A 23,657-nucleotide genomic window follows, 5' to 3' on the forward strand; every position below is an offset into this window, starting at 1 on the left:
TTATTTTATTTTTTGCTCATTACAGAGAATTTTGATAACATAGAAAAATGTCTAAGTAAAAACTGGAACAAAAGAAAGGAGTAACAATAACCACTGTTAACATTTTGGTGTATGTCCCATTTTTTCTTTCCCTGTTCATATTACTTATACATAGTTAATATCATACTGTGTGTGCAATTTTGTTTTGGATTTTTATCATAATATTGCAGCATGAGAATTTCTGATACGGCATTTTAGAAATTCTTCTAGAAAATCGGTCTTGACCATAGCTTTGGAGAACTCCATTATATGGCTATACCAAGATTTATTTAACCAATTCTTGTTCCTGGATATCAAGATGTAAAAGATTTTCGTTCCAATTTTAGTATATGTGCTGCCGAAGCGATGTAAAAGATTTTCAACCTTTCATTTATTAAAAACATCATGATGAACATCTTTCATAGAACTCTTTGTCTGAATGTTAAATTATGTTTTTGTTGTCAAAGGCTATACAGATTTTAAGGCTGTTGATAAATAATGCCAAATTATGTGTGCGCGAGCAGCAGGTTAGCAAACAACGCCAAATTAGCTTCCAGAAAGGGTGTGCCAGTTTGGACCAGCAGTGCATGAATTTAGATATGATGTCTGAAGGCAGAATTCCAAGAAGCTAAGTAGAACATCTTTTTGTTTTTCTGATCCAGTGGTTACTCTAGACACTAAGTTTATTGGAACAGGATGGAGATGAAATTTATCCCATCTATAGGTAAGAAGAAAGGAAACTAAAATTCTTAAACCTTTCAAATGTTCAGATGCCCTCGGTTTTGAAATTTAGTGGACAAATATGAGAAACAAAGAGTTTCTAAGATAAAACTGGGTCAGGATATATATTTACCTTCCAATATTGGAGACCTTCTCAAGAGTATAAAGATGGCAGAACTGAAAACTGACCCATCAGCAGTTTTAAATTCTATTTAGTACTTCCTAAACAGCCGTGAAAGAATCGTTGCCTTGCTCTTCCTGTATTATTTGTGTATTCAAGGCAAAGGCAGGAAATTGAATATTATGATTTTCAAAGTCTAATAAGTATTTTAGTAAAATGGAACCAGGTGGCAAGTGGGCCTTGGCAGGCAAAAGGCATGTTGGGGATATCTAAATGAATATCTTTGGAGCAACCTGTTGTTTATATTCTTAGAAAAAAATAGAAAGGCATGATTTTTAAGAAATATTAAACAGTGGACAATCTTTGCCTTAAACATTCTCCTTTAGATAACTGTGCTGACTGCCAATATATTAGTAATTAGAGTGTGGCATTCTGAGAAAATCAGGTGAGTGATTCCACAGTTGGGTAGCTTTATATTTATCTTTTATCTTCTTCATTACTATTTTTTAAAAACAATATAATTAGCTCTGAAGAAAGTCATGCGAGCCAATGTATATGTGTGCTAATACAGAGACAGTATGCATTTTAAAGATTGATTGATTTTTCATTATAGTTACCTCAGATGACATCCGCCTGGAATGTCGCCAACAGTTTGAGATGGCAACAGTAGTTTTACAATGGTGCATTCATGTAAAATTCAAATGTACACCTGGCAATAAGGCTATGTCTTATCAAATCTTACACAGAAGAAAAATACCTGCAGATCAAACCTTTATACTGATGATAATGCTGACCCTGAGGGCCTGTGTGGGTTATAAATGACAATGACATTACTTTTGGATCACTGATATTAATACATTTCTTAAGTTCTACCCTTCATTCATTGCTCCAAATAAAGTAGAAAATCCTCCATTTTTTAATAAATAAATATTGGTTGTATAAATAACCAATCAGAATATGCTTATTCAGTTGTCATTATTTTATCAAGGAAAGTGATAAAATGTATGCCTATCTTCCAGATAGGACATCTGATAGTTGCTGATGATCAGATGTATCTGGGAAAATCAGCATGTACTGTAATCATTCCAGGAAGAAAATCAATTTGAAAAAGGAATATCTTTCTAGATCACTTCATCATTGGCGTCATCACCACTAAACAGGAGCAACTTGTCCCATCAGTGACATAACCACAGACAAAAGATCTTTTTGTGGCTAGCTGCGCATGTGCAGGCTTGTCCAGTGACAAATCTTAGTAGGTTTTTCTATGTCAAGGTAACAGCTTATCATTTGGAATTTTCATGCACTAAAGACTGTGGATCTCCCTCTCGAGAAATGTATAATGTAAGTTATGCTTATTTATACACAGTATATATTAACAAACATAAATTAGTGTAAAATATTTGCTGCAAATAGAAACGTTGCCTTACAGTGAACTAAAAGAATGGTAAAAAACTATGAATGGTCCTGCTGAATAAGTAACCTTTAGCAGTTGAGTTATAACTTAAAATCCATAGCAGCAAGAGAGATAATTATTTTAGAACTACAGGTACGTGAAATCCAGTTCCAATCCATTCTCAGGCAATACTCTGCTTCAATGACTTAAGAACCAGAAGGGAAATATTTAACTCCAGTTAAAATCATCACTGCATAAGAACAGCACTCTTACATTTTGCTCACTGTGGTATCTGCAGCACTTAGAAAAGAGCATGGCACAAGAGAGGTACTCAGTCAACGTTTTTTCACATAATTTAATCTTCAAAACAACATCCTATATGGATATTATCAACTCTATTCCGTAGATGGGGCAAAAAAGGCTCAGAAAGGTTAATTATTTTGCCTAAGATCACAGAGCTAGTAGGTCTAGAGGTAGGATAGAAAACCAGTTCTGGGCCGGGCGCAGTGGCTCACGCCTGTAATCTCAGCACTTTGGGAGGCCGAGGCGGGCGGATCACAAGGTCAGGAGATCGAGACCACGGTGAAACCCCGTCTCTACTAAAACTACAAAAACTTAGCCGGGCGCGGTGGCGGGCGCCTGTAGTCCCAGCTACTCAGGAAGCTGAGGCAGGAGAATGGCGTGAACCCGGGCGGCGGAGCTTGCAGTGAGCCGAGATCGCGCCACTGCACTCCAGCCTGGGCGACAGAGCGAGACTCCGTCTCAAAAAAAAAAAAAAAAAAGAAAACCAGTTCTGTATGCCTCCAGATCTCATGCTCTTTCTTTCTGCATTAGAATTATATTTTTACAAGATATCACAGTTGAATAACGTTTGAATCAATAAACCTGTAGGAGTGCATAATTACAGATCACTTACATTATCTCCCAACAGATTGGAATTAGTTTTTGGTTGGGCCTCAAAACAAATAAAAAGGTCTTCACTGTAAAAAATGATTTTTGCTAAATATGTTTTTCCTGTGGTACATTATCATATCAATAATAATAAACAATAACATTAGCTAGCATAGAGTCAGAACTTTTTTTAACTTTTATTTCAGATTTGGGGGTACATGTGAAGGTTTGTTATATAGGTAACCACACGTCATGGGGGTTCGTTGTACATACTATCTCATCACCCAGGTTTTAAGCCCAGTACCCAATCATTATCTTTTCTGCTCCTCTCCTTCCTCCCAACCTCCCCCCTCAAGTAGACCCCAGTGTCTGTTGTTTCTTTCTTTATGTTCATAAATTCTTATCATTTAGCTTCCACTTATAAGTGAGAACATGCAGTGTTTGGTTTTCTGTTCCTGCATTAGTTTACTAAGGATAACAGTCTCCAGCTGCATCCATGTTCCTGCAAAAGATGTGATCTCATTCTTTTTTATGGCTGCATAGTATTCTGTGGTATACAAGTACCACATTTTCTTTATCCAATCTGTCACTGATGGGCATTTAGGTTGATTCTATGTCTTTGCTATTGTGAGTGGTGCTGCAATGAACATTTGTGTGCATATACCTTTATGGTAGAATGATTTCTATTCTTCTGGGTATGTACCCAGTGATGGGATTGCTGGGTCTAATGGTAGTTCTACTTTTATCTCTTTGAGGAGTTGTCATGCTGTTTTTGACAATGGGCTGGATTACACTCCCACCAACAGTGTATAAGTGTTCCCTTTTCTTCGCAACCTCACCAGGATCTGTTACTTTTTGAAAGTCAGAACTTTCTAGTGGTATGATGACACTTACAGACGGCTGGAAGTGAACTGAAGCATGATCTGTTTCTGTTTCCCCAAACACAAATACCATTTACAACTTATAGTATTTTCAGGTAGATGTAGATCCATCTTGGATAAATGAGAAGGTTACAAAGTCTGGTCACCAGAGGTGGCTCTTGGCTCTTAAGAATTGTTTGGACTGTTCTCTGCAGTACGTTGTCAACAGAACAATTCCCCAGGAGCTGAGTTAAAAACAAGGCTTGACTTGTTTGAAGGGCTAGGTAAAATGAAGCATTGACAGCCCAAGGAGTAAACCTTTGGTCTTCCATATAAACTCCAACGTAGAAAGTACTGGTCTAGGATATCAGTGGTGAACCTATCCCAAGCTCTATCATCCATTTTAGCTAGTTTTAATGAGGAGCTATAATTTGGAAGATTGTGTCCAAAAACCAAGCCTAAATCTATCCTGATTTGTTGCATCATTTGTGTTTTTCTTAATGGGGTCTTGGTGGGTCCCCCGTGATGCAGCGGAGTGAACTCACTCCACTGCCATGGATGCTGTGAACCGACCGGCCTCCCGTGTCAAAGGTCTGTCTGCAATAGAGATCCACAAGGGGGTGTCACCTCCACACAGAGCAGTCCTCACACCTGAGATGGGGCTGGATTCGCTCAAGGACCCATGATTAATTCTGATGTGAAGACCCTGAAGCAGACGGGACAAGAAAAAGGGCTTTTGCAGAAGAGGCTCAAAGGAAGACAGCAGTGTAATGAAGTGGAAAGATTAGGAGGCTGGCCTCTGAGATCTAGTTCTGATTTTGTCCTTGCTCACAGGTTTTCACACGTGTGTGAAGCTTAGTATTATTCTTCGTAAAATGAGGTAGTTGGATTAAATTAGGCTTCTCATGAAGAGCTAAGGAGTTTTGCTATAACACATGCCAGAGCTGACCCACATATGCTTTAGGGACAGTAGACACAGTGCCAGGGCCCATGAAAATGTCTTAGTTTCTTTTAGAATCAGAAGAAAAAATGAACTTTCAGAGTTGAAGATTATATTCATCTGTATACCAATGCCATCATAAAACATCATATACATATACTTACACACATACACACAAATGTAAGAAGGGACTCACTAACACAAAGTGCTTAAAATCTACAAAAGCCACACTGTGGCCCTGTTCATGCTACTTGATTTTTTTTTTAAAGTTCTCAACCAATTCACATTTTTCTTAAATAAATGTACTTAAAGAAAAACTGTATGTAAACTCTCATAAATGGAATATCATTTACCATAAATAGAAGATAACCACAAAACCAAATACAATAAAAATGAATTAATCTTAGTAAATATTTGTTAGATTATTTTGAGGTCTGCCCTATCTGTGTTAAATGAGGACGTTAGTAAATACTAGAGGGGCATTAAAGATATACTGGCGTAAGGCTGGACACAATGGCTCACGCCTGTTATCCCAGCAGTTTGGGAGGCTGAGGCGGGTGGATCACCTGAGGTCAGGGGTTCGAGACCAGCCTGGTCAACATGGTGAAATCCTGTCTCTACTAAAAATACAAAAATTAGCCAGTCGTGGTGGCAGGCGCCTATAACCCTAGCTAGTTGGGATGCTGAGGCAGGAGAATCACTTGAATCTGGGAGGCAGAGGTTGCAGTGAGCCAAGATCGCGCCATCGTACTCCAGCGTGGGTGACAGAGCAAGACTCAGTCTCAAAAAAAAAGAAAAGAAAAGAAAAGAAAAAAGATATTCTGGCATAAAAGAGAGACTCTCCTAAACAGAATGAGAAGGACTGAAAGATAATTCAGAGGGAATAAACTTTTCAGTATGTAATTCAATATTATTCAATGTCAGGTCCCTGTGCTACATAAATTACCTTGCAAAACACCAGAGCTATACAGTCTACATACTGGGGTATACTGGAATAGATTATTTATAAGTTGTAGTTGTACCTTCTAACTACTAGATTATTTGATTTATGAATCAAATGTCCCTTCACCAGGAAACTGGAAAGATGGATGAGTTGGAAGTTTAGGTTCTGACAGAAGAATGTAACGGTATTAAAGGAAAAAAGTTCACATTACACAAGAAGTATCTGGACTGGCTCCTGGGGAAAATTTTGGACTATCTGTGATGGCAATGAGTGACCTATAAACTACAGAGAAGTTTTGGAATAACCTTCGCTGTGGATTAATAGAAGGACAAAAATTATGCTGCACGATGGTATAAATCCAGGCAAGTCAGATGGATGAATTAGGGGGCCTCTCAAGATTATTTTAGATCTGTAGAATTGAGGGTTATAATCAGAGTGTACAACAGAAAAATTAATAGGCAATATTTGAAGACTATGTTCAACTGCTATTTCTCTCGTCTTTCTCCTTCTCTCCAAAATATTTTTTAATAGGAGGGTACTACTCCCATATCATATGAACACCAGGCAAAAATCGTTTCTTCCTCAGAAGTAAAACCAGCTTTTGAACGTGAGGTGTGGCCAACCTCATTGGGTCATAAAATACCTGGTAATCCCGTCCACTATTGGCACCTGTAGGATACAGGCAGGCCTCTGGAAGTGTTTGCACAGTTAGGTGTGCATCAAATCGCTAGATGAGCTTATTCTTGCCTTCATGTTTTCTAATACCCCAATGACAACTTTGGATCTTAAATAAAAAGATGGCAGTGTGCATGTGCCTGTGTGTTGCACACTTAATAAAGACATGCATATCTTTGCAATGTACATATCTTTGTGTTACTGTGCACCTGTATTCTTATGAGCACCTAGACTGCAGGCAGGGCCAGTGATGTGACTGGACTTGCCTACGAAGATGGGATAAGGAAGGTCCAGTAAGTTTACAACTATATTATATATAACAATAATATGAAAAACTATCCTAAGATACAAAAAGTGTGCACTCTAGATTGTAACTTGACTATTTTGTTTATTTTTTCCTGTTTCCTCTCACCCTGCATAGAACAAAAGGGTATTAAAAATGAGAAAATTTTTATCCTGAAATAAAGCAAGAGGAAATTTCCAGGTTTGAAAATAAAGCCCCATTGCATTAGTAAAACATGATCTAAAACAACAGAAAGGGAACATGCGCAAAACTGAGAAAAATCACCAAACTCTGACTGATCGTAATCTTTGGCAAAGCTTCTAGGCTTCCCAAATAAGTCAAATGTTTGAAGAATACAGGAAAACGCAGCATTAGTGAGGGCATGAGGAGAATCAGCATGGATCTTCCCTTGGGGCCACTGTACAGTGTTAGCTGGATGAGATGTTTCTCCTCTTCAAGGGAGATAGAAATGACATCCCAAGTAGCTTGGAAAGAAAACTGATGCGGGCTCCAAAAAAATCCCCCGAATTTTTACCTTGGGAAATCTGACAAAATGTTTTATCTTGAAACTATCATTATTAATTTTGCTAATTGGTCAGCTCAATTTCTGTCACCCTTCCTCCCTTCCTCCCTCCCTCCCTCCCTTCCTAGTAGAGATATTGTAGTGTTTTGAATGATGAGGAACTGCCAGTCTCAGCCACTATACTTTTTGTTTCTCCAGAAGTCAAACAGAACTTCCTCTTGTCATGGGTCTCCCTCTCCCCAGGGCCCGGTGCTGGCTTTAGTTTGGTGCTGCCTATAAGTATGGCATACAATCTCTCTCCAGAAACTGCCAGGGTATTTTTAAACTGTGCCTTTTTGGCGTAGGTTGGATACCTGTTCCTGCCGGCTGTCAAATCAGGCTGAGATGCTCTTACACCGGAACAACCTCATGTTCAAAATCAGGTTAGAAACAGTGACCCAAGGTGAAAACCTCAGGTTCAGACAGAACAACACTTACTGAGTGCCAGCATGTTCTGGGCACTTCCAAAACTCTTTATAGGCTAAGGACTAAATTTGGAATTTACTCACTTCTAACATTAGCCCCAACAACTCTTAAGATATGGTTTCAGTAATTACGCCAAATAAAACAGTGATGCACACTTAATAAAGACATGCATATCTTTGCAATTAAGAGCAACTATATGTCATAGGAACCATTACACTAGGACAGTGACACGTTTTACTGGGCTATTATTTTTGCATTTAAAGATTTTAAATATGACTTGAGGCAGTAACTATCTCTTGCTGAATCCTCCTAATGAGGACACCTAGGAGGTGCTAAGGGGCCATGGCATTACCAGGAGGCTGCAGCGTGGTGTGTATTTTCTCTTTGCTTTTCAGCCCAGCAGCCTGTGGGCCACCAATTAAAGAATTCTTTTTGCAAGTGGGATGCTATATAACACCCATTTTTAAGTGACCTAGTGTTTGCTTTCTTCTACAAAGATTTCCCAATTAGTATGTGTAGTTCTCACAGAATAGCACCTCTAATGAATACCCTCAAACAAGCAAACCACTATACTATGATGAGCTGTATGCAGACTTGCAGACAGTCAACAATGGCGCAAAGGCCAGAGCAATTTGCTCAGCTTCGTTATGTCAAGGAAAGACCTCACATAATGGTGGACATTTGAACTGAATTTTTAAGTGTGACTAGGGGTTGACAAGCAGAAGAAAGGGTAAAGGAAAGTGTTCATTCACATGGCCAAGGAGAAGAAAAAGTATGTAAAGGTAGAGCACAGTCCACTAAGGGCACTGTTACCACTGCAAGACGTGAAAGAGGATGAAAAGCTGGGTTTGCATGGGTGAGGGTGAGGGAGGTGTCTGCCAAACCCTAGAGGGTTTTGAGCTGAAGTCTGCCCTGCAGGAAGCAGACGTTCCTCTATAGGTTCAGACATCTTCCATGGAGTTTAAGATCTAGAGAAGTAGGAGAAACAAATTTGGATATTAATAGTAGAAAGATTAAGCTGGAGAAAGGGTGAAGAAGAGAGTGAAAAGAGGAGAGATTTATCTGCCAAGTCGCTCCTCTCTCCTGCCTGGCTTCTATTCTGCTGGCTTTTCAAGGAAGGGACTTTCCATGACTTTATTCTAGGCCACCTTCTCAGCCTCACACCTCTTCCTCACATCTCTGCAGCCTCCTCACCTACAATTTCCCTCTTTCTACTCTTCTTTTTCTCCTTTACTTTAATAAGTTCTACAGTACTGAAAACAACATAAGGTAAAGAACAAAAAGAAAGCTAGTCTAACTTTGTAAATGTCAATTTGACAGGTAAACAAAGAAAATATTTTTTTTCATCCCTCTGTGTTTATGCTGCTTCCCCTATTATTAACTGGATGTGCAGAAATATGGAATAACAATAATAATAGCTACCATTTACTGAGTTCCTAATATATGCTGAGTTTATACTAGACATTTTCCGTTATTATCATATTTAATTCTCACAACAATCCTAATGCAGTAGTTATCTTCTTCATTTTATACATGACAAAATGTAGGAACAGAGGGGTTCACTTGTCAAAGGTAGTGTAGAACTCATAAATAGTGTAGCCAATATTTGATTCCAGATCTTCCTGACTCTAAAACATGCTCTTTTACTGACACACGCTGCTTCCCACGCTTGTTAGTTCATTCATTCATTCAACAAATACTATATTCCTACTATGCACCAGTCATCCTTGCCTCCAATGGACTGTTGTTCTAGGAAATGTGTCTCAATTAGGCGAATAAAAATTTAAAGTCTCTCACCTTGGAAAAGATCTCATTCACTGGGGTTGCAATGTATAGGATCTTGGAGTAGAAGTGGATCACACAACACATGCAAATAATTGAAGTTATTCTATGAGATCTATTTATTGCATGCCAGGAACTGTACTAATCGCTTTACATGGATTAAAGCTCATTTAATTCTCAAGATAATGCCTCAAGGTATATGTCGTTATCATCATCAATTCCATTTTACAGAGACTGAGGCACAAGAACTTAAGAAAGTTGCACAAGTTTATCCAACTGGAAGGTGGTGAGTTTGTGCTCAGACTTGGGCAGTTTGGCTCCCGATGCTCCACTGCCTATGGAGCACTGGGACAACCAAAGGATAAAAGAATGGCCAGGGGAAGATCTCATAAGAGGGAAGGGGAGCTGACTGTGTCATGGCTGTGTCTGGGAGAAGGAACCTGAAATAATCTCGTCATCCCATCATTCAGCTTCTTAAGATTCCGGGGTCTGAGGGACAACAGGTCAGTCTTTATGCCCATGTTGGAGGGTAAATTGCATAGGTAGCAAGGGCCTCATGGAGGTAGAGGGGAAGAAGGGAGAGTAACTCCAAGCCACTGTCACAGAGAGGCATTCTCTTTCTGAGATTTGTGCTACCTTTCTTGTGTTTTTGGTGGCCTATTCTCCTTAAAAGTATTTTGGAAACTGATATGGTTTGGCTGTGTCCTCACCCAAATCTCATCCTGAATTGTAGCTCCCATAATTGCCCCGTGTTGTAGGAGGGTCTTGGTGGGAGAAAACTGAATCATGGGGGTGGTTTCCTTTATACTGTTGTCATGATAGTGAATAAGTCTCACAAGATCTGATGGTTTTATAAGGGGTTTCCCCTTTTGCTTGGCTCTCATGCTCTCTTGGCTGCCACCGTGTAAGACATGCCTTTTGCCTTCCATCATGATTGTGAGGACTCTGTAGTCATGTGGAACTGTGAGTCCATTAAACCTCTTTTTCTTTACAAATTACCCAGTCTTGGGTATGTCTTCATCAGCAGCATGAAAATGGACTAATACAGAAACATTTTCGGGAGTGAGGTGAAGAATGGGAGAAGAGAGAGCAATGGGGGACACGGCAGAGGTGGACGGCAAGGGAAAAGTGAAACTCAAGTAGGTGTTCCTGCAGTCAGTAAAATTTAAAGCACGGAAGTATTTTCTTAAAGATCATGAAAAAAGTGACAAGTTTGGGAAGCAACTACAGAAAACTGAAACATCATTCACAACATTCTGAAATTTAACAAAAAGAACCTTGAAAAACAATAACCTAGGGTTTTAAAATTATTCACCTGCTTTTCAGATATTTTCTCAGTAGAATCCACTTATTCATAGATATCAGCATCCTCCAATGTCAGAGTATGGCTTTAAAAAGACAATTCTGACTATGTGGTTCTCTTCATTAAAATCTTCCTTTTTTTTGATGAGTTTGTGTCCTTTGTAGGGACATGGATGCAGCTGGAAACCATCATTCTTAGCAAACTCACAAGAACAGAAAACCAAACACCGCATGTTCTCACTCATAGGTGGGAACTGAACAATGAGATCACTTGGACTCAGGAAGGGGAACATCACACACCGGGGCCTATCATGGGGAGGGGGGAGGGGGGAGGGGGGAGGGATTGCATTGGGAGTTATACCTGATGTAAATGACGAGTTGATGGGTGCAGCACACCAACAAGGCACAAGTATACATATGTAACAAACCTGCACGTTATGCACATGTACCTTACAACTTAAAGTATAATAATAATAAATAAATTTAAAAAAAAAATCTTCCTTTTTTTTTTTTTTTTTTTTTTTTTTTGAGTTGGAGTCTCACTCTGTTGCCCAGACTGGAGTGCAATGGCGTGATCCCATCTCACTTCAACCTCGCTCTCCCGGGTTCAAGCAATTCTCCTGCCTCAGCCTCCCAAGTAGCTGGGATAACAGGCACCCACCACTATGCCTGGCTAATTTTTGTATTTTTAGTAGAAACGGGGTTTCACCATGTTGGTCAGGCTAGTCTTGAACTCCTCACCTCATGATTCACCCACTTCGGCCTCCCAAAGTGCTGGGATTACAGGTGTGAGCCACTGCGCCTGGCCAAAATCTTCCCACTATCTTCAAGTAAAGTCCAAGTTTCTTGGCATTGCCTTCAAAGGCCCTTACTATGTGATTCAACCTACTTTTCTAGATTAATCTTATACCACTCTGGACTGGCAACTGTTATTGTTCCACTAAAAGACCTCAAACTTTCATGTCTTTGTTTACCTTCTTCTTTCTGACTGCAATCCCTTAATATTTGGGATTTTATCCTTGGTATATACATATCTCAGAGTCCTATTCCTCCCATCAAAGAATCAGCCTCACATTTTTATGCATCCTCAGTTAGGCGGGGCTGCAGAAGGCTCTAGTCCTGGCAACGGGCCTATTATTAACAGAAGGGATGTGGACACTCCTAGGTCAGTGCATTTAAAAGCTAGTGTGTGTTCACTCTCTCTCTTCTCTACCATAGTGACTTGAGAGCCACACGTTAAGACCATAGATGGAAGAGTTCTGGATGTCTGCATAATCACCTAGAAGAAAGCTGCTCTGGAGGGTCAACTGGATAACAATACACTTTGTGTGAATGAGAAACTTTGTGGGGTTAATCTACAGAGAATGAAGTTACTATCTTTGGGTAAGTTAGCCTATTCTGACTAATACACTATTCCACAAGGTCAGCTCTGTCTTAGGGGGAGTTAATTCCTCTTTTTCGTGTTCCCACTGCATACCTACAGGATGGAACTTAATGACTATACTGAGATCTATCTCAGTATAATCCTATAGAAATAGTATACACATGTGGTATAGAAATAGTGTAGTAATATACCACATAATGCTATAATTACCATGAGGTAAGGTGATCCTGATGCATTGGAAGTACTTTAGGGAGAAGGAACAAACCAGTTGAGCATTGTACGCTAAACTTTTGTTGAAGGAACCTATTAGTATGACTTCCCCTTAAGCAAATCTTCTGTTTCCATTGACTTTCATTAGAAAAAAAAAATCCTTGCAATTTAAGAGGAATAAGAAATAAGTTCCTGAATGCAATTTATAGATAAATTGAAAGATACATTCATCTTTACGGGACAAAACGATAATTTCCTATTATGTTAAGAAAGGGAGCTATTTTGCCCCAAATCATAATCATAAGGGAATAAGCCACCAAACTTAAGCCGTGTACTCACAAAATACGTAGAGGCATTAATTTTTCGAAGTGAAAATAGTAACACATTTCCATCGACTTTTATAATTTCATCACGCTCCCGTATCACAGTGAGGAAGCAAATTTCAATGACACTAAAGATGCTTCTTCACTAAGTTTTCAAATACAATGATTTCAAATGGTTTTAATTTACCCTTGTTTATGATGAAAATAAATGTTATTTTGATTGATTGGCAAACGTCTACTAGCAGCAATAAGAGCAATTATGTTTGACATGGAGACATTATAAAATCTATAACCCAAACCTTTAAAGCCTGATTTAAAATGTCAAATTTGACTTATGAGAACCAGTTATAATCCTGCTTCATGTAAAAAGCATTAGGTTAATGCTGGAGCAAAGTACTCTTGCCAAGCATGCACTGGCATAATTAATCAGGGATATTTCAGAAATGAATCATCTCCAAAGGGTTATTGATTTACTGTCATGACACGTTTTTCCTATGGGCTGTGATGGTGCTCTGGAGCTGGGATGCACTGGTATGTATTTTTCAGTGACTAAGCCTTGATCTGTCCTCCTGGATTCCTGCCATCTCTGCACTGACATCTGCAAACACTCACATTTGACAGCCTCATGCCTGAGTGTGGTGGCTTCCAAGTTGATTAGAATTAGTTCAGAGGGGTTTTGGACTAGTCTGAGTGTAATCGAAAGCAGAGAACCATGAGTCTCAAGAGAGTGGCAAGCACCCTGCAAATGGCATCATATTAATAGAGAATGTGCCTGTGCATATGCACACACACATGCCAGCATACGCAAGCACACACCCATGCACACGAACACACATGCCAGTATACACAAACACACACCCATGCATACACACATGCAAATATACTAGTACAGATTCATGCATTTGCACACATGCAAACACATACACTCATTCATGCACACACAAGCACACACACCCATGTGCACACACACAAATGTGCACACACACATATTAACACACTTAAAGAATGAAGAATATTTCAGCTTTAATCTTCAAGGTCATCTCTATCACCTATTAAATGAAATTAAAGCTCTTAGATAAATACTATTTTATTTAAACACATATAAAGTATTTATAACTTAGCTCTTTTTCACAATGATTCCATGACATAAGGTAACGCTGTCAAAAGGGGCCTTTAAAGCCCAGTATAGTCTAGAGTTCTCCCAAAGATTAAAGGAAAAAGCCAATGGAGAAAAAGGCAATTTAGCTCACAGTTCAAAACCTTTTCTCCATAGTCTTTGGCTTTGCAAAAAGAAAATGACACATTTTCAACACAAAGCAATGGGGATAGTTACAGAAGTGTGGGTGGGAAGGCAGTAGGTAATAGGCGGAGAAAGTCCTCTAAGAAATGGATAACATTTCTGTTACATCAAATTCCTATGCCCTTTGCAGGTCTTTGCTCATGTTATATTTCCCTGTACATTCCAAATCTTGCTTAGGCTGCCTGGAAGATTCTGTGATCAAGGTTGAGCTCAGATGAATGGAGACTCTAGTGACCACACCGGCTCTGCTAAGTGTGGGAAGAGGGGGAAAGGATGGGGCCAGGAAGTCTTTCACCATTAGCTGGCTATGTAACTTTGAGTCAATCGGAGCCCTTCTCGACCTCTGGCTCGTCATCTGTAGGACTCTGCAGTACTGGACAGTAGGAGTCCTGTTTGAATCTTGGGAATTTTTGTCTATATCCTTGATGACACATTTTTGTATCCAGGGTTTACATCTGCCCTTCCTTTTCCTTCCTTCACTATATAAACTCTGAGTTTAAATACTATACCGTATCCCAGAGAAGTGCACAAGGTGAGTGTCCAGAAAAATCAACGAATGTTCCTAAAGTGAACTCACTCCAGTAACCAGCACTTGGATCAAAAACAGCTTTGCAAGCCTCCCAGAATGTCCTCTTCACACTTCTTCTTGTCACAATGAATCTCCACAAAGGCAACCACCATTCTGACTTCAAATACCATAAATCAGTTTTGCCGATGTTTACATTTGTATAAATGGAATCATATGTTATGTTTTCTTTTGTGTCTGACTGCTTTTGCTCAATATTACATTTGTGATATTCATCTGTATTGCCTTGTGGAGCTGCAGTTTTCCTTCTCATTGCTGCATAGTACTCCGTTGTGTGAATACAATATGATGTATTTATTCATTCTGTTATTGATGACACTATGGTTCTCTCCAGTTTGGTGCATTTGGGAAGAGTGCTGCTATGCCCATTCGTGTGCATTCTTCTTTTGGTGGTCATGTTTGCATTTTTCTTAGGCATATATACTGAGGAGAGAAACTGCTAGCTCATAGGACATGATCACTGATATTCAGCTTTAACAGACAGTGTCAAAGAGTTTTCCAAAGTTATTGTACCAATTTACCCTCCCGTCAGCAGTGTATGAGAGTTCCACTTATTCTGTATCCTTGTCAACACTTGATATTGTCTTTTTCATTTGAGTCATTCTCATGCTTGCCCTTTAAATTTCAGTGCTTTATTTCTAACTTATCACCTTCTGACTCAAGTCATCCAGATTGTCATACTGTTGCTGGTCAGGTTCCCTGTGTGGCAGATTCTGAGATGGAAATCAGCATGCAGAAGTTTATTAGGGAAGTGTTCTAGGACCAACACCTGTCCAGGGAAAATAAGAAAGTATGATCTAGGCAAGGAAGGTGTGGCCTTGTGATGCAGTCTGAACAAGGGCCTGAGCCCACCCTACTAGGAGCTGCAAAGTTGTGAAGGCCCTGCCTTTCAGAGTTGCCCCTAACAGAGGAAGTGGGTCAGGTCTTTAAAGCCCAGCATGGACCAGTTATGGGATGAGGGCTGTCACAAGGAAGGTGGTCTGAACTTAGTAAGGCTGCTGTCTTCACATGAGGGCAGTTCTGAAGACAGCTTAGAGCAGAGGGCTGAAACTGAGGGCACTCCCACCTGCTGGGGAAGTAAGTCCGATCCCCAAAGGGGACCTGTGTGGCACATCCCGGCATCCACCAAACATGGTTAACACCACACCAAATAATACAGCTAGTCTGAACCTCTGATTTTAAAATCCATAGGTGGAATATCTACAATGAACAGATTCTGACAATCCACAATTGCACTGCAGGGTTATGAATTTGCCGACATCGGCATTTATGGGGACTTAGTGCTCTTATGAAACAAGAAATTGGTCAGTACATGATTAAATTCCTTACCACCACTTAATTTGGGTGCTATAAAGTCAGCCCCTATAATTTTATATATGGTCATGCACAGCTAATAAGCCTCCTTGACATATAACTGGCTTTCTTACTAGCCAGGGCATAGTTGGCACTTGATGCTCTTTAAAACTTGTTATCAATTTGTAGCTATTCAACACCTTATTCAGCTGAATAAGGCACATGTTAGACCATCTAGCTGTGGTTCCTGTAGACTTGAGGCTCAGGGAACAATGCCATTCGTACAGACAGTATCAAGTGCTTATTCCCTCGTGAGGCAGAGCACCAGGGAAGGGAGCCGGAGGAAGAAACATGCTCTGAGCTCCACATGTAGATCACACAACTAATCTTTGGTTTTATTCCTCCTTATGGCCCTATGTTTTGTCATTTTCACACACAGACCAATATTTTAAATGGCTTTATTTCCCAAACTGTGTATATCAAGTCATAACCCTCCTTATTTCTGTTATAATTAATCATGGATATATATTTTGGCCAGCTTCAGATCAGCATGAGATCAACAATATTACAACATTGTGCTCACAGAGTTCAGCCAAATCAAAGAAACCTGACATTTTCATCAGCCTCTGCAGCCTAATTCTGGGTAGAGGCACATTTTTAAAGCTTAAACACAGTTGCAGATCCTTCCCTGTACCAAATTTGGTTGACCCCGAGGAGTCAGGTTTCCATTCTGTGACTATCTCAGGTAAACGGAAAAGTCCCCAGTGTACACAGTGATGAGTGGCATTTCTATCTCTTCACCAGGAGCCTCCCTCATGAACAGAGACTGGACCTTCAAAAACTGCTCATCAGCTTTTGTCTTCAGGTTCAACCCTTGCTCCAGCCAATATATCTCCCTGACTCCGTATTCTTCTTGCTTCGATAGTCATAAGTCTATGACATCTGGTAGTCACTGAAGAAGGAATCAAGATGAGGGCAGGGCTAAGTTGGAGCCTTGAGAATCTTTTCAGTTTCAAGAATCAGAAAGGATGAAGGGGAAAAAGATGGGAGAAAGACTGTTCAAAAGGTACAGAATGTGCAACTTTTTGGGTTGCATGAACTAGATATAATGGCCAGTTCCTGGATTACTGGGGCTAGGAATTGAGTGAGTTGAGGATGATAAAAATAGCTGTGTGCTGTGCTATACGAGGACAGACAGCTTATGGATTATGAAAGTAGAACACGCTAAAAGTAAAAATCAATTCAGTAAGTGTTTTGGTAAGTGGGTGAATATGATCAAGGAATGAAGAATGACTAGGAAAAGCTAGGATGCATGAAGAATATCAGGTGTTCTTGTAATAAAGGGAAGTCCAACAAACCCTTCTCCAACACGGCTTCAGAGGACCCTTTCCTCTGGCCTCAACTCACCTGGGTTCTGATCCTCACTGGCAATCACCTCAGTCTGGGGGAAGCACCATGGCTTCCAGAATTTGAACAAAAAATGTTTAAATCCTTCAAGTCCTTGAGCAGGAGATGTTTTACAAACAGAGATGAGGATTAGGAAAAGGAAAAGAAAGAGAGAGAAGCAGGACTGCGTCTCTTTTCTGATTCATGTGCATATTCTTTGAGGTCAGGTCCTTCCATTGGCTCTGCTTAAATTGGCTCTAGATCATATTATTGTCCTTAATGAATTCTTACCCAGAATGGAGTGCCATGGTGTGATCATAGCTCACAGCAGCCTTGAAATCCTGGTCTTAAGCAATCCTCCCACTTCAGCCTCCTGTGTAGGGCTAAACTACAAGTGTGTTCCACCACGCCCAGCTGATTTATTTCTTATTTTTTGTAGAGATGACGTCTCATCATGTTGCCCAAGCTGATCTCAAACTCCTGCCCTCAAGTGATCCTCTTGCCTTGGCCTCCCAAAGCACTGGGATTGTAGGTGTGAGCCGCCATGCCCAGCCCTTCCTGACCATTTTTTTTTTTTTTTTAGTTTTACTGGGTTATAATTGACAAACAGAAATTGTATATATTTAAAGTGTACAACTTGGGGTTCTGATATATGGATACATTGTTAAATGATTACCACAATCAAGTTAATTAATATATCCAACACCTCACATAGTTATGTGTGTGTGTGTGTGTGTGTTAACACTTAGGGTCTACCCTCTTAGTTTCAAGGACATAATACAGTAAGTATCCCTGATTAATTCTTGACAGCTGATCTCAGGCAATTTCCATTTAACACCTGCAATGAATGGGCCATATTATTATTTTTATTATTTTTTGAGACAGAGTCTCACTCTATTGTCCAGGCTGGAGTGCAATGGCATGATCTCGGCTCACTGCAATCTCTGCCTCCCAGGTTCTCCTGCCTCAGCCTCCCAAGTAGCTGGGATTACAGGCACTTGCCACCACACTCGGCTAATTTTTGTATTTTAGTAGAGATGGGGTTTCACCATGTTGGCCAGGCTGGTCTTGAACTCCTGATCTTGTAATCCACCTGCCTCGGCCTCCCAAAGTGCTGGGATTACAGATGTGAGCCACCGTGCCCAGCTTCTGGGCCATATTATTCTTACTGCCCTCCAAATCATCGCCTGTGACACACTACAGATAAGCAGGATTCTAAATCAAGAGTAACGAAAAGAAATGCCACTGAATGACATTTGAATGCCTGTGGCATGGTAGGGGCTAGAGACTGGGCAAATGAAATGCACCTTGAAGGAACAGCTGGGAAGGAATGTGCACACAGCGTTTCCAGTTAGTAGGTGCTTAATACATGTTTATGGAATGAGGGAATGAGTGAGGATTTTGCAGAAACACTGTGGATACCAAAGGCATTACCAGGTTACTTTTTGTCACTTTAAGTTCACAGGAAGGATGAGGGGGTGTTTAGTTCTTTCTATCAGGGTCTCTCTCAGAAATCTTTCTCCTCCTAGTGAGGTATATGGTGTTCAGCTCTTGCCAAACTTAAATTGCATCCATGTTAAAGAGGAAAAAGGCTTTAGCACATTCCTTTGGGGAATGGAAACAATTTATTTTGTTTGTTTCTAATGGAGCGGGTTAGCTCCAAAATCTCACTGTGAGGTCTGAGAATCTGAGTTGAGGACCGCCAGGCAGCTAGAGGGGCAGAGAGAGGGGGGAGGAAGGAAGAGAAGGAGAGAAAGACTGAGACCTTATCAGGTGACTGAGATAGCAGCAGCAGCCAGGGATCAAGGCAATGCATAAAACAGAGTTCCTGGATTCACATCAGGAATACATATTTAGCCAAATATTATAAGAATATAAACGCTTCCATGACGATTATTTAACAAAGAAATGCTAGTTTTTATTTTAAAATTACAATCTTCCCCTGCAGCTCAGCACAACCAACTTCAGTATCTTTGGAGGTGGGGCAGAATGGAGTGGCTTTTGTTTGTCGGTTTTCCCTCCTCGCTATTCAGAACAATGAAACTGCCAAGCTTGTAGTTCATCTTCCTTTGCAGGAGGAAAGGAGAAGGGCATAAATGCAAATGACCTGGGCGATAACAAGTAATGAGATTTTGGAAAGACTCTCCGATTTCTCAACACAAACTAGATGACGAGAAACATAAGCATGATTTCTCATCTGCTGGTACCCCTTGAAAGCTTATTTTATAATATAATTTATTTCCAAAGGGCGGGCTTGGTCTCCTAACAAGAGTGGAGTGTTGTCATTGCGAAGCTGCAAATATCAGTACACAGCCTCAAGGAAAACGCATTCTTCTCAGAGTTCCCAAGCCTGTAATAAGACTTGCTGGCGTGTTCAGTGATATATGGTCTTTCTATTTTCAGCAGAGAGCAGTATGCTTTGGGTCTTCAAAATATTGTTTAATTGCTTTACAGAAACCAATCAATAACATGCAGGTAAAGTTTTCGGTAAGACACATAAATCCTAGCATGGGGAGACCAGCTGTTGTGAGATTCTGGCTCGGTGCCAGTTTCCAACTGGGGAGTCTCAAGGAAATGATCCTGAATCTGGGGCTTTGTTTGAATTTCAATGGAACATAATCAGGCGACATCTGGTCCCCCACCTTGTGCTGGCTTGGCCACACTTCATCCACCATGGCTCTGGGCACCTCCTACGGGGCTTCCTGCGAGCGCCAGGCACCCGTGCCTTGCCCATCACCAGATGCCAATCAGTTTTTCACAGTGGGGGACAAAAAGAGAACTTGGGGCCTTGAAGATGCCTGCTGAGAACATCTCATAAAAAAGATCTTAAAATGCAATTTGGGTCCCACTGCCCCACAAGTTACTGGACACCAGACAAAAGAGAATGCAAAAGTAACTTTGAGGGGAGGAAAAGTGAGCAGGAGTGAATAAGGATAAGCACTGGAAATCCACAGTGTGGGCACAAGATAAAGTAAAGGTAAAAAGGGTGAAAAAAATCAATGAATAAAGGCCAATAATAAATACCCAGGCATATATGCACTCATACTAATAAAATAAACAGGTATAATCAAGTTAAAAACCATTTACACATACTAAATTAGCAAACTTTTCTTATAAAATAAGAATCTGTCATGTTGCAAGAATACAGTGAAAAGCACCTCTCATGAATACTGGACAGAAAATATAACTCAACCACTGTTGTGGAAGCAAACTGTCCCCACTAACAAGGACTATAGTTCGATTTCTGGGAATCTGTGCTAAAGAAATAATAACCAGCCTAAATAAAAGAAATAAACACAAGATAAAACACATTCTCCTTCAGCTTGGTAAACAAAGATATTTTCCCTAACCCTACTTACAGTAGCAAAATAATTTAAAATAATCTTAATAATCTACTCTCAGGGAATGGTTTGTCAACTAAGATATATCCACTCAGTGGAATATTACGCAACCATTAAAAACATCTAAAATACTTCTATATCATATTTAGACCTTAAATGAACATCAAAACATTTATATTATCATATTTAGTTTCATAAATATTACATGGAAAAATCTAAAAAGAGCACATCATAATGTTAACACAGATTCCTTTGTCTGAAGAACCATGAGTGATCTTTCTTGTTTCTACATTTTTATATTTTTTAGAATGTTCTTTAATTTGTGTGTATTATCTTGTTATTAAAGTCACATTCATAAAAATTTTTTAAAGCATACATTAAAGAAAATGTGTATGTACAGGAAAGTATTTGAATAAAGTGTTTCCAAGAAAACACAGAAATATGAAGAACCAGGGCAGGGCTTACAATAAGCTGAGCAGATGAGCAGGAGAAAGGGCAAATGGGCATGTTCCCGACATCAGAAATAAGAGTGAGAAGGAAGTAGAAGCTTAAGTAAGTTATAAGAAAGACAGAAAGAAGGAAAGAAAAAGAAAGAAAGAAAGAAAGAAAGAAAGAAAGAAAGAAAGAAAGAAAGAAAGAAAGAACAAAGGACCAGGATATAGAAAACAAAGAGGGGAAGCTATCAAATAAAAGTGGTATTGCTGAATATTGACGACTTTTGCTTTGCTAGGGAACCATTTAAAAATGCTTGGTCACCATAAGCAACACTGGGGAAAGGCCATATGAATTTACAATGCAGAAAAGTCAAAGACAACTGGGGGGAGTAAAGGTGATGTACTAATCTGATCTTCCTTATACATAATCATGACCAAAAGAGTCGTTTCAAGCTTTCAAGTCAGTCCTCTGTGACATCAGTGCCCTAACAAATACTACTTGTGGCTCTCTCCTGTCAATCCACTCATCTGTGGTGTTAATTTTATGAATAATATTTCAGGCTGGCTATGCAGATTTATTTGAGGAGGAATGTAAAGGGGAGAAAATTAGAAAGCATTGCAATAACAACGCATATGAGAACTTTTGAAAAACTGACCATTGTTTTGGCAGAAAGTGTAAAATGCATGATTCATCTGTGGTCCCCCTAATGATTTTCTATCCGTAGATTGGCCCTTTGGGAAACTCTACTAGATAACATAAGTCTTTTTAATATCTTCCCTTGCTAGACTGTAAACCTTAATTTTTTTCTAATGAGTCTTCAATTTTTAGTTCTGTTTTGATGCATATTGCCTCCCTCTACCTTTTTCTTATCCTGCGTAAAACTCCTTTCACTATTGTAGGAATCTGTAAGAATCCCTATTTCTTAAACCTGTATTTATCAAGTAGTAAGTTGATGTGATTCTTGGCAGCACCTTCCATCATTTGAAGAGCATGGCTTCTCAGAATTTTCTTAGTTTCTTTGCCTCTGTTCCCCTATTTGCTTTGCAGCTTGAAAAAGTGAAATAATATAGGGGAGTTCTCGTTTTCCAGCTGCACAATCAACGTAAGGCAGAGCTGTATGTTAGAGTTTCTCCCACAGAAAATAATTTTTCCTACTTCTTACTTGCGGGTGGAACCTTCAATTTTCTGGAGAAAAAAGTACCGTGGAAATGATGTCACCCTGTTTTAACAACATGAAGTATTTAATATTTCCTATGCTACTTGGATTATGTAAGCCCATTTACCTTCCCTCCCCTGGCACAGTTTAAATTTACAAGTGGTTTTAATATAGAGATGATTTTGCTAAGCAATATAAAAACACTTTCTCTTGCAAATTCTTAGACTGCTTTCTGTTATTTATTTCACTGAACATCCATGGACTGAGCTGCAGCAATGCTGAAAGCGTCTTTGCAGCAGCACCTTGAATATGTCTTCCAATTCTATTTATTAACAGCAAAGGATACGTTAGATACTCTCTCTCATAACTCAAACGTTTTCTGAAAGATAATCATTAAGAGAAATTGCTGTAAACTAACCATTTGCTTTTTCAAGGGTGCAAGGATTATCAGCCAACTTAAATTTAATGCACCAAAATCAATGAGGAAAAAGACAACAAGAAGTTCCCTAAATCACTACAAAGCTAGAGTTGTTTGTTTAGAATATCTTTAACTAGAGCCTTTTTTTTTTTGTCTTGTGAAGCAATGGTAACTACGAGGTAACTCTAATTTTCCATCTTTATGAACTTAACCCATTGGTGGAGGGTAGGCTGGTGTTGATTCAATTTCTCCAGGTGTGGTGAAAAGCTTTAGACTCAAACATTTAAAAAAATTGCATAGAGGAAAGGTAAGGGTCATAATTTATATATGATTTTTTTTTTTTTTTTTTTTTTTTTTTTTTGAGATGGAGTCTTGCTCTGTCACCCAGGCTGGAGTGCAGTGGCGCAATCTCGGCTCACTGCAAGCTCAGCCTCCCAGGTTCACGCCTTTCTACTGCCTCAGCCTCCAGAGTAGCTGGGACCACAGGCGCCCGCCACCACACCCGGTTAATTTTTTTTGTATTTTTAGTAGAGACGGGGTTTCACCGTGTTAGCCAGGATGGTCTCGATCTCCTGACCTCGTGATCCACCCACCTCGGCCTCCCAAAGTGCTGGGATTACAGGTGTGAGCCACCGTGCCTGGCCTATATATGCTTTTTAATAGATTTTTTGGCACATAAATTCTGACATTTAATCAAAGCTACTTTTCAGGGTGAAGCTTTTGCCTGCTTAGGCCAAGGCCACCAGTATCCATACACCTCCCCCAAATTCAGCCTTGCAGGGGCTGGAAAATGCCAACACCAAAGAGCTACCTGTGGCCAGGCACGTTGGCTCACATCTGTAATACCAGCACTTTGAGAGGCCGAGGTGGGTGGATCACCTGAGGTCAGGAGTTTGAGACCAGCTTGAC

General features: G+C 39.8%; 1 protein-coding gene across 2 annotated transcripts in view; it reads right to left on the reverse strand.

The window, feature by feature from the left end:
- The window catches only part of AIG1 (androgen induced 1), a 282,569-nt gene that overhangs the window by 51,570 nt on the left and 207,342 nt on the right, over positions 1-23,657 (reverse strand). The window lies entirely within an intron of this gene.

The sequence above is a fragment of the Macaca thibetana genome, chromosome 4 (assembly GCF_024542745.1).
Source record: "Macaca thibetana thibetana isolate TM-01 chromosome 4, ASM2454274v1, whole genome shotgun sequence".
Lineage (NCBI taxonomy): Eukaryota > Metazoa > Chordata > Mammalia > Primates > Cercopithecidae > Macaca > Macaca thibetana.